A 13312-nucleotide genomic window follows, 5' to 3' on the forward strand; every position below is an offset into this window, starting at 1 on the left:
TATTTTAGAGAATATATTACATCAGCATTGAATACTGATTTACCTAATCCCAGTCATTGTTGTTATTTGCTTGCCCTTGCTACTTAGTTGAAGTACTTGTGTGCAGTCTATTTCTCTCACAAAGAGCATTTTCTTCCTCTTGTTTTTATTCTTTATCCTAGTCAATGGCCACTTACCCAAGAGTTGGTTTAAAACATTTATTAGTTGGAGGGTTGTTTTAAATACCTTTTGCCAGTTATATTCTTATGCTTTGTCATTGGATATATGAGTGGCTTGGATTGCATTATCACCTATAGAGTAGCCTGATGTTTTTTGTTCCCTATTCAGCCCAAGACTAATTTATTGGAAATTTTATCTAACATCACTCAGTTCAGACTGGACAGGTTCACGGTACTTTAAACAGCCAATGATGACTGTATTAATTTTATGCTTTGGTTTCGGGAGTTGACTAGCTCAGAGAAGCTCATTGTGAAGCTGGTATTTGATCAAAACATGTGCCAATGAGGTGTGTTGATGAATCTGTATGTAATTTGTAGAATGCTTTCAATTCAGTCATATTTTTCTGATTGTTCCTGAATATGTATAACATAATACACACTCTTAGCTTTTCTAATACTCAGAACTGTATGTAATTTCAAAGGTTTTCTTGGCTATCACTTTCACTGATTCTTTAATTTTCTGCAGTTTTACTTGCATTAGATCTACAAGCCTCTTCTTAATTATTGTCCACCAGAAGTCTTAGGAACAGCATTCTCTTCTCTGTTTCAAATAAGGTTATTCTCCTCAGGCAGAGCTCTTTGACCTCATGGGTTATCTTTTAAACCACAAAACACTGAGCTGGAGCTGAGGGAAAGGATCACTTTTACTAGAATAATGCCAGTATTTTTCAAGTTGGCCTTGCGGAGAGCAGTATGAGCAGTCTACGTTTGTCAGCTTGGCCCTCCACATTGCAATTCTGCTCTCCTCTAGAAGGAAGCTCGGACAGGAAAAAGTAGGAGCTTGTTTTCTGAACCTCCTGAACCTATGTAGTGCTGCCATTTTAGAATAGCTTCCTATAATAGAGCTTCTATGACACAGAGCAGTGATACAGGGAAAACTCCAAAAGTCCATCCCTCCAGAGGTAAAATGTAGCCTACAACTGGAAGAAGATGAAGAAAGACTGCTCATCTTCTTGGGCAGATCTTTTTCTATGCTTATGGCACAATTTTTATAATATGGAGCTATGATAGGAATGGAAGCCATGCAGTATGCCACAAATTCTACAGAATTATGCATTTTTATGAAATTTAGTAGATTTGCTTGCATGAATGTTTTTTCTCTTTGCCCTAGAACAATTTCCATGAACTTCAAATAATTGGATATTTTTATAATTTTTACCAGTTATATTGCTCTTTCACTAAGAAGATGGTTAGTCAAGCTCTTTGTTCCTTCATGTTGAAAATATTACACTGTCAATTTGATTTTAAAATTCAAACCAGGAATAGTGGCACACACCTGTAATCTCAGCACCTTGGGAGACTGAGGCATTAGAATCATAAGTTCAAGTCCCTCCTGGGTAACTTAATGAGACCCTGTCTCAAAATTAAAAACAATATTAATAAAAGGCATAGCTCAGTAGCAGAGGGTGGGTGCATTTGATTTCTGGTACCACAATACAAAATTAATTAATCAAATCACATTAGAAAATTCAAGTAAAAAATTCTTTTAATTAATGCTTTAGAATCAAATTAATGATTTTTGAGATAAAGAATATTCATCAACATTTATATTAAAATATTTCATAAATTTCTTTTTTTTTGCTACAATTTATATTTATTTGACTGTTTTTTAGTTTCCAAACATGTTGGGAGGAAGAGAGAAAAGGGCTGATAGACCTTTTATTTTTTATTTCTAATTCAGTTGAAATGTGACCAAATAATTTCATACAAATGATGTATTTTCTGGGAGCTTATTAACACTTTCATTTTGGTATAGTTATTGGTTTTACATTTTAATTGTACACATGTGCTTGAAATATTACATTTCTAACTTGCAATATTGTTAATTTTTCAAAAATTATATCTGTATTTGCTTTTGTTGTTTCTTATCATTTCCTGAGACAGCTGTATAAAAGCTTTTATTGTTTTCAATTCTATTATTTAAAAATTTGCAATGCTCTGTCAGATTTTGCTGTATAAATGTCAATGTTATTTGTGTAAAAGCATATGATTTTTTAAATTCTTGGTAAATTTTTAAAATTAAGCATATGGATTTGAAATTGTTTCTTTCATCAATTTTCTTCAGTTGCTTTTCTTTGTTTGATATTATTGCTATGAGAGCTTCTATTTTTTATTTGCCTGATATTGAATTATTCTTCTCTTTTCAAGTGTTATCATTGTGTTCAAAATATTGTTATGTAAATGTTGAAGCTTACAGAGAATTTTAAATAATTTTATAGAGAACATTTATACACATATCATCTGGATTCTATCCCAAAATTGTACTATATTTTATTCGTTGAATTATGTCCCCTTAAAAATAAGCTAAAGTCAACCCCCATTATCTCAGAATGTAGGCTTCTTTTACAGTCACTGCACATGTGATAAGTTAAGTGGAAGTCATATGAAGTCAGGTGGATGTCTAACCCAATAGCTAACAAAAGAATACATATGAGGAGACAGAGACACAGGAAGTGTGTCAGGTGAACATGAAGGCTAAAATTGGAGTGGTGCATCTAGAAGTCAAAAACCTGGGATCTAAGTCTAATACAACAGATTCCGCCTTGCAGTACTCAGGGTCTGACCTTTCTCAAACTTGATTTTAGCTTTCTAGCCTCCAGAGCTGTAAGATAATAAATCTATATTGCTTAAACCACCCAGTTTTTTTATCATTTGCTATGTTAACCTTAGGAAATTAGTACACTGTGTGTGCTTTATCACACATATGTCCATTTATGAGACCACCTACCAAGCCATGTTATTTTTACCATCTCACAATATATTTTAAATGTCATTCCTTTACACTCCTAAATACTTTAGAGTTCAATTTTTCAGTTGTCTTCTTTCTTTCAAAGGAAAACACTGAAATTCACAGTTTAAGAATATACTCACTATAATTTTAAAGAGATAAAATCTTGCATAATGTAAATCATATTCAACATCAGACTGTCCCTGACATAAGAAGATTTGATTTAGAATTTTTCAACCTCACAATAGTGTAAAAGCAATATGTATCCAGTAATCATGCTCTGAAATTTGAGATTTTATCTTTTTTTCAAGCTAGCAGTATACAGTGTAATATTTTCTCCAGCTAAAGCTATTAGTCAGTACATAGTCAAGAGAGAAAATAACCAATACTCTAAAGTATATTATTCTGCTAAGTCATGGTTAGATACAGTATATTGAATGCAGTTTTGACTTAGGATATTTCGAACTTAACAATGGATTTGTCAGGATGTAACCTGCGTTGAGTTGAAAAGTACCTCATAACAAGAAGCCAGAGCTTTGTTTTTACAAAATAGTCGAGCCATTTCACATTGCAATTGGTAATGCTCATCTGAATATTTAGTGGCACTATCTTTTATATTTGTAGCCATCCTCAAATGTTTGTAGTAGCCTCTTATTTTAGAATTATTTGCTATTTTCTTGATAAATAATGATATTAAGCAATGTTCTGTATGCTGTATTCTTTGGTGATCAAATGTTTCAAATAATAATAAAAATCAAATATTAATAATAATAAATCAAATTAGATTTTTTCACTTATTTACTTTTACATGTTTGCTTTAGGAAGTTTTTGTATATAGTGATACAAATTTTTAATCAGATTTGCTTCGCAAATAATTTTCTTATTTTATTATCAGGAATTTGTAATATTGATCATGTTATCTGATCTATAAGAATGGTAAATATATTTTGTATTTGTTTAATAATATTTCTGTTAAACATTTTTCAAATACTTGTTAATAAGGAATTCTTGTCTCATTATTGTCAAAGTTAATTCTATTGAATTTTAATTTATATTATTTAATTGTCAAATCATGATTGCATATATTAATGGTACCCAGTGAGGTATTTGGATATCTTACTCAATGTGAAATGAGTATAAATGAATTTACATCTCACTCACTTACCATTTTTTGTGGTGAAACATTTGAAGTTTACTCTTAGTTATTTTGGAATTTACAGTAGATTATTATGATCATAGTCACTTTGCTGCACAATGATTTTAAAATCTGTTACTTTTATTTGTAACTTTAAATCCTTTGACCAATGTTATATTTTGGATTTAAAATATTTCTCAAAGATCAACTGGTGGGTTTTGGAGAAGTGACCAGATTATGAGGACCCTAACCACACCAGTGGATTAATCCATTAATCATATTTGAATAGGCTATTAGGAGGGGGAGACCTAGTAGAAGGAAGTGGGTCATGGTGGCATGACCCTTGCTTTCCAGGCTCTGTCACACTTTCTGCTTCCTAGATACCATGCGTTAGTTGCTTTCTGCCTCCACACCCTTCTGCCATGGCTTTTCTACCTTGAATCCACTGATCATGGACTAAAACCTTTGAATCCATGACTAGAGGTCAGAGGTACACAGTTTAGTAGCTTGTCTCCTGATGTAGAGTAACTTTCACCAGAGCACTATTTTGTTTTTTTTTTTAGAGTGATGCAAGTATATTGGATGTTTAGCTTTTGCACATAAATCTAGTTTGAAAAAAGTAATATATTAGTAAATAAGTATACATTTATCCCATTCTTTAAAAATCTGTATGAAACATAGGATAAATGCATTAAAATTAGGTTCCCGGTCAGTACTAGAAGTCTGTGGCTAAATATTCAGAGAGGGATCTACAAAATGGGAACTGTAGGGGTAAAGGACAGGAGAAGGTTGATGCCTTCTTTCAGTCCCTCATCTGTCACTCTAAGCTGTAACATCTTGGTATTCCAGCAAATACAACTACAAACTATTCCTCCTGAGAGGAAATTCGCAATAAAACCTACTTCCTGTTACTAGTTTAACAAAAGCATTATTTAAAAACTAATCAATTGTTACTGTTTAATATTTATAGTTAAGAAACTTACTAAAGACAAGAAGACTATCACTGCTCCGAGTGTAGGCCAAGTACATGATTTTCGAGACAGCTAAACTCAGCAGAGGGCTGCAGCTGGTGAACCCCGGCTGCACAGCCACCTGGAAAGGCTACTGTGGGCTGAGAGGATCAGTTACGCTGTCTGCAGCTGCAGAGCAGCCAGCGTCTCCTGTGCTCCTTACTGAGGGCACTCAGCACAGGGCCCTCTGTCCAGGGGCTCCAGGAAAACCTGCTCCCCTCCCACCCTACTAGTGCTGCAAGCAGCTGTGCTGTCACGGCTTTCTCACCGGAGTCCGGAAGTCTGAGTGGAATTGTTCACGGTGAGGGTTACAATGAGAGAACGAGGATCTTTCTTATTCTTGTGAACTATGACTTTCCCTTTTAAAGATTCACCTGCTTTCAATGAAAATGGCTTTTCTAGTAGAAATACTGTTTGTTTCCAGTGTGTTTTGGTACTCTGGGGTCCCATAGAGAACATGACCCTCTTGTGACAATTCTTCTCAAAATATATATCAAAGTAGACAGTAATTGCCGTGCACATGGATGTCTTTGTGATTTTCAGGGGAAAATCTGAAGAAAACTCCAAATCTGAGATAGATATTGTATGGCAATCTATATGCTTTATACAACAAGAGTCTGAGATAAGAGTCTTTGGATCTAAAACTTCCACAGCCGCTTCTGGAATAACTTTCTTCATGCAGGACATGTTGAAGCCGTAGACATCGTCCCAGAAAGCAATTCTATCTGCATGTATACTCACATTACTCACTGCTAAGAGGCTGACAGTGCAAATGTCAGGGTAGACTGATCCTCCTTTTGCCAAGTACTTGTTCTTTGCATAAAGGACAGAATCTAACATAGATTCAAAAAGAAGAAAATATCCCATCCACTCAGATACAATAACATCCACTTTTTCTAAAGGAAGATGAACTTCTTCAATCTTTCCTTTAATTAGTACAATAGTATCTTTGAGCATGTTCAGTCTTATGATGTCCATTGCCTGGTAAAGTATTTCGGATTGATCAATGCCAAGAACTTTTCTTGCCCCAGCTTTAGCAGCAAACATAGAGAGAATTTCAGTTCCACACCCAACATCCAAAATTATCTTATCTTTGAAGATATGTGGGTTTTGCTATATGAAATCTCTGTAGCTTTCTGTCTGCACTTTGTCCTTCAGCATCTCTTTGTGTATCCCATAATGCCCATATGAGCTGAAATAAACGCCATCCTCATCCTCCTCCAGGTCTGCAATGGCAGTAGATGACGAGCAGGTTCTGACATCTGCATTCATCACAAAATCCTGAGCAAACTGTCTCATTCTCTGCAGCTCCTCGCGTGCTCTGGCTAATGCAGCTTCAGCAGACAGTGCCCTGGCTTCCATATGTTTCAATCTTTCAACACAGAAGTATTTTCACTGAGCCCGTTGGGGTATGAGAATGGGTCTGACACTGGTTCATAAAGATCTTCTACATCAAATTGAAGGAAAAGGTCATCTTCTAACACCGGCTTCAAATACTCTTCTTTATCCCAAGGCAGTGGGTTGTATATGGAATTCATATACTCAACTGTAGGAGTCTTAAGTCTAATAAAATTTATTAGTTTAATGTATCCATAAAATTCAAGTCCATGTTTATGGACCATGCTATCAATATTAAATTGATGCTCTGACTTACAGTGTGAAAATGTCTCTTCAGCAGATGTGAATAACCTGTTACAGAACTGGCAGGGGGTCTTCTGCCTGTCGTGGGACGGGTCGGCGTCCCCACTGTCCTCCACGGTGCCCCGGCCACCTAGCACAGGCAGACAGTCAGATGCGCAGGGCCCACCGCGACCCCGGAGAGGAGGACCCGGAGCGGAGGACCCGGCGCTCCCGAGCTCTGAGGTTTTGTTTGTTTTGTTTTGTTTTTCGGTCACTGCTCAGCAACTGGAACTGAAAAAGATGCTCTCTCTATGAATAACTTCTGGCCTGTACTTGACTTTCAGCCTAGAGATGGCTTAAGGAGAACATGAGGCCTAGCATAGGTTGCCACTAAGCATCTATCTAGGTTTGGGTAAGACGATGGTTTCTCTATGGATAATTCCCAAAATGTAATTGCTGCTAATCCTGTAGAAAGCTTAAGGAGAGCATCAAATATGGAAAAGGAAGTTGGCTATTGCTTTCAAGTTTACAAAATCCATATATTCATAAGTTTTTAAAATGCAAGCAATCAAAAAATATGTACATTATAAAGTAGAATCCCTCTCTTTGTTATCTACTCTGAGTTCATCACTTATAAATTTCTAGTAATATCTATTAGGTTTGTAAATAGTATTTATTATATAGACAAATGTATACTATATACTTTTATGCAACTTAATTTTTCATTTAAACTATGTCTGAAGTCTTTCTATATGATAGTTCACAATCTATTTTTATTAAAGCTTAAATAATATTCCAAAATATGAGTTAGTATAATTTACTTTTCCAACCTTCTTTTAAAAGATATTTAGGTAATTCTCAATAATTTTCTATTATACTTGAAGTCATAGAATAGCTTTACATATTCTAGTCTGTATATATTTGAATGACTGGTGGTGTATTTCTCTGGAATGTATAATTAAAATTAAAATTACTAAGTCAATATGTAAGGGCATTTTTATTTTTGATTGATAGTGTCAAATTTTCCTGTTACATTAACACTAATTTATACTCCCACTAGATCTAGGAGTGTCCTCTAGGAATGGAGTGATTTAGAATAATTCCAACCTTCAAACAATAATTTACATTATTAAAGGTCATGAGAAAGAAATAGACATTTATGCAATCTTTATTTTAATACTATACATCTTTCAGATACATTTTGGTTGTTTTTTATATAGAAACTACACTAAAAGTCTTTTCAAGTGCTGCTGATTCTACTTCCTAAATATTTTTATATTCATTTCATTTCATTGTTTTTCTGTGCTTACCACATTAAACAAAGCCACCATTACCTTTAGGTTGGATTGTTCCATTTTATGACTTACTTCTTCCAGAAATTCATTTGTTTCACTCAAATAAAGTTTTTGAAACAGATTGCTCCATGTGTGTACAAAGACAGCTGCCAACAAGACCTTCCAATTCTGTACATGCAAAATAAGCCTCCTATTCAGAAGCTGAGTTGGGGCTGGGGTGGTAGCTTAGTGGTAGAGTGGTTACCTACCATGAATGAGGTCCTTGGTTCAATCTGCAGCACTACCAAAAAAAGAAATGAAGTTACTTAAGTCTCAATAAATTTGAAAATCCTGGAGAATTATTTTGACTTACATATAACCAGAAGAAGAAACTCTGATAGTTCCTGATCTCTATTTCCTTTTTTTGTGCTCACTAATGATGGCCACCACGCAAAGAAAATTAAGCAATCTTCTCAAGAGAAAGAATCTATGTTGAATAGTGCCCTTGCTTATGCAAAAAGCAGCTGGAGAGGAAGAGAAGGCACAGAAGAAAATCAAAAACTCTTAACTAATGAACATCAAAGCCAAAGACTTGTGAATAAGGTGCAGTGACAGCTGAACACAGTTACTTAAAATGAACCTTGAAGACTGAATTGCTAATCTAGAGTATCATTACAAAAATGTTTAAAAGCCACTGTATTTGGGGATAGTTTGTTATATAGCAACAAATAATTGATACATGTCACATACATGTTTATAAATATTTAATAATATTCCATGATTAGTAAAAAGTCTCATTCTGTTTATATTCTTTGGGATTGTGGACCCTGCTTATCTTTGTAGCATGAGTACATTACATTTTTCTTCATGTTCTTGTTATTTGTACCATAATTGTGTATTAGTTTTTGTCCTAGGTATTTCACATATTCTGATATGTGCTCCTAGAATTCTTTTGCACTTCTTCTTCACTTGAATAATGTTTACTTCACTTGAATAATGTCTGCTTTTCCTCTTAAATGTCACATCTTCAAAGAATATTTTTCTGATCTTCCTGGCTAATGCAGGACTCTATTTTACATCATCAAATAATCCTGCATGCAGAATTCGTGGAAACTATCACAAACACAAATATACAGTATAATTAATTTGTGTACACATTCTCACTTCATCCTAACCAACCAACGCATGGACACTTCCTGGGTACCAGTTGTTCCAAGAGGTCAAAAAGTGAAACCTACATAGGACTTCATCTAGAGCAACACAAAAATGTTTAGAATATTTTGTTATGTAAGGTTATATTATGTTTTGAATTATTTTAGTGTCTCTTGTGGATTCACTAAACATTTCCTGAGATAATGCATAAAATGTCATACATGACTGCTGCATTTGTTAGGAGGTCACTCTCTGGGGCCATTTCAAGAGCTAAAGAGAATGGAAAGACATAAAGAGAATATAAAGACATAGTATATCTACTTCATGAAATTATAGTGAAGAATTAAATCATGGTTAAAGAAGAAAGTATTTAAAGCAGTTCTGGCCCCAGAATAAAGCCTCAATAAGCTCTGAAAATCAAAAATAGGCATAGTAGTATAGAAGGCTTATGCTTAATATCAGTCTCCCCAGAAAAATAGACTCAGAAAGGGGTTTGGATACAAGTGATTAATTTTGGAACTGCATTTCAGGAAAAAAAACATATGAGAGAAGTAAGGGGTTGACTAGAAGCAGTGAAGAGCTGAGCAAGGATATTTCAGATGAAGATAAGCCTTAGGCTTACCCATGAAGGACTCTGGAGCATACATTTTACCATGCGGCTTTCATTGCCCTTCATAAAAGCCATTGGTGTACACATGAGCCAGACATTGGATTTCCACCCAAATGAAGGTCATGACTTCCACTGTGAGGATTCACTCTTTATCTGCCAGAAATGCAAAAATGGGAGGGGACTGTGAGTCACCGGCTGCCACCAGAGTCAGTAGGCAGGTAATAGATGCATTGGTCCAATAAAAGGGGTTAAAAAGGATAGCATGAGCAACTTAATATGTAAGTATAATATTAAAAAAATACATGTCTATACAAGAAAGAGATAATTAACTGATAAGACAAAAGTGATAAGACAAAGGAAATTAACTAGCAAAAGATCATATTCCCCAAACTGGATCAAATACACACACACACACACACACACACACACACACACACACACACACGGACTGCTTTCTTTAAAATGTATACAGACAGCATCTTTGAATAACTCCTTTGTATATTCCAAATGTACTTTAAATATTTCATTAAGTACAATAATACCTACTTTTTTATCTATCAATGTATGTGGAGGCTAAAAAATAATCTTTTAGAAAATTTATACAGATATTTTTGTGACCTTGTGCTTAGGATTTCATTATTACTGGATATGGTTGAGAATGATTTTTAAATATGTTGACTGTGAGATGTTAGTTGTCTTTGTACATTTCAGCCCAAAAGTTTTGAAATATGTTTTTATGACAGCACAGAAGGATAAAAACTGAAGTGCTGCTATTAGGTGCTCTTTCAAAGACAAGTGCAGGGCATCATCTATTTATTACAAATGAACTTTTCTCAGAATTGCTGCAGAATTTATATTCTGAGTAGTAACAAGAGGGGAATTACAACATTATGCCACTGCAAAAGAAATCTTTGCATTACATAGCTCAATGAATATTTGATACTTACAGTTATTTTTTCATTCCTACATCTCTAAATGCATCAGAATCTATATATCCATTTTTTGAAAACATTTGGAAATAATTGATTTCTCTGAAAAGTATGAGCTAGTTTTTTTCTTGAAAATGATCTGCTTTTTAGGGTGTTCATGGTTCAAAAAATCAAGATTTATTATTACACCTTCTACAATTGAATACATTTATTTAAAGAGTACATTTTGTTCCAATCAGGATATTTTCATCTTGCTGGATCTTGAATTAGACACAGTTCTGGCTCCAAGGTTCATAGTATTAGCCAGAAAATTGTAGCAGCATCTGAGGGAGAAGATGGAGGGAGTACCACTCATCTGGACAGACTGAATCACTTGAAAGGTGGATAGCAGGATGGTTATGAATGGCAACTCGGTCTGTGTATATACACTTTGAAAGGAAGCTATAGCTCTGTTTTTCATGTTTAAGATGGTCCTCATTTGGTGTTTGAAGACATATTTCATGTGTTACTTCTGCCCCATACTAATTGTGGCAATTTGATCTCCTTTCACCCTGTTAATCCACAGTACTTGCCCCTAAAATTGAAATGTATGACTTTGCACATCTATCACAGTTTCACCCCATTGTTCCAGGGGAAATAGGCCTCTTTGCCTTTCATCTAGCCTCCTCTTGACTATCAGCCAGTAGATCCTGATAAGCTCCTTGTTATTCTTCAGCCTATCTCAGAACTTTCCCCTTGGCAACAATGCTCAGCCCTGTTTGGCAGAAACAGTTGCTCCTATGCATGTGATACCATGGCTACTATAATAGAGCAGGGAGGTGGAGTTGGAAATGAGGATGGTTTTTGAGAACTTGCTTTGTGTCAGGCAATGTACAAAGATATTCGCACATTTTCTCAATTAATTCTAAACAAATTTGAAAGTTGGTGATGGTGCCTCTATTATCCAAATGAGAAGACACCTTCTCCCGATTAAGGTAATGGAGCTTGGGATAGGGAAAGTTCATATTAGAGGTTAGGTTTGTGATCTTTACATGAAAGGGAATCGTTTTGTGAATTTATTCATTTTTCCTCATATTAAATGGCCTCCTTTATTCCTCAACATTCCATTTATATGGAACTATTTTTCTAAATAGTTTAGTTGAGATATAGTTCACACAGCATGCAATTCCTACTGAAATTATGTAATTTAAAAGTTTTTAGTAAATCCCAGTATGTACAAATGTAATCACAAATCAAAACACATTTATCATGTAGAAAACAATTCTTTTACTATCACCTCTTAGTTAGCAGCCCTCTCTCAGCCCTAAGTAACCTCTATTGCTCTCTTTCCATATATATATATATTATATATATGCATACACGTATATATTTCTATTCTGAAAATTAATGTAAACACAATCCTAATGCATGGATTTTTCTTACTGGTTTCTTTTACTTAGGATGACATTTTCATAGAGTGTACAAATTGAAGCATATAATCATTACCTCATTTCTTGTATGGCTGACAACTATTCCACTATATGGATATGACACTTTTTTATTTACCCATTCATCAAATGATGGATATTTGAGTTATTCTCACATTTTGGCTATTATGAATAATGTTCTTATAAACGTTCATGTTCAAGTTTTTATGTGAATGTATGTTTTTATCTCTCTTGTGTATATACTTAGGAAAGCAATTGATGTGTCATAAAGTAACTCTATGTTTAATCATTAGATTAATGAATAAATGTTTTCCAAAGTGTCAGGACCACAACCACCTGCCTGCCACAAGTGCGTAAGGTCTCTGATTTCTCCATGGTTGCTTGTCAACATGGGTTTTTATCTGATGTTTTCATCTTTTATTGGACTTTTCAGTCTTAGAGACTCTACTGGGTGTGAAGTGAGATTTAATTTTTATTTCCCTGATAATTAATGATGTTGCATATCTTCACATGTGCATATTGGCCATTTATTCATCTTGGAGAAATAATTTTTCAGATTCCTTACCCATTCTAAAATAAATCAATTTTGTTTTTATTATTGAGTTGTAAGTGCTCATTATATATTCAAAGCACAAGTCCCTAATCAGATATGTAAATTACAAATAGCTTCTCCTACCCAGTGTGTGGGCATTTCATTTTCTTAACTGTTCCTTTTGTTTTTTTCGCCAGTACCAAGGATCGAACTCAGGACTTTGTGCTTGAAAGGCAGGCGCTGTGCCACTGAGCTACATCCCTGGCCCTAGACTGTTTCTTTTAAAGAACAAAATTTTTAAAATTTTGACTTTTAAAGTATTCATCCCTTTGAATTTCGACAGGTCCTCTTTCTTATGCACATGTCAGCATAGGACATGTTATCTTACAGACTACAATGCAGATACATTCAGTGAAAAGAAAATGCTCACAATTGGTCATAATTTGCATAGTTGCTGTGAAGATCTGTAATAATCGAGGCCCACAAATTCTGGGGCAACTGAAATGCAATGTAAAGATTGAAGCACACAGGGTTACCCTGCAACTCCATCAGAATGAAGAAGAGTTTCAAGTTCTAAGATGCAACATGAAGAGGGTTTTCATAACTTAATTTTATCATATTGTTGAGAGTTTTATCATGAATTTTTATTGATATTAAGTTATATCAAAGCCTTTTTT

The 13312-nt window shown here is 34.6% G+C and overlaps 1 pseudogene; it reads right to left on the reverse strand.

Moving 5' to 3' along the window:
• Window positions 1-5355: 5355 nt before the first annotated feature.
• LOC101722002 (protein arginine N-methyltransferase 3 pseudogene) lies at window positions 5356-6827 on the reverse strand (annotated as a pseudogene).
• Window positions 6828-13312: the final 6485 nt, after the last annotated feature.

This window comes from Heterocephalus glaber, unplaced genomic scaffold, assembly GCF_053883595.1.
Source record: "Heterocephalus glaber isolate CG9 unplaced genomic scaffold, H.glaber_assembly_v1.0 deba00001472, whole genome shotgun sequence".
NCBI lineage: Eukaryota > Metazoa > Chordata > Mammalia > Rodentia > Bathyergidae > Heterocephalus > Heterocephalus glaber.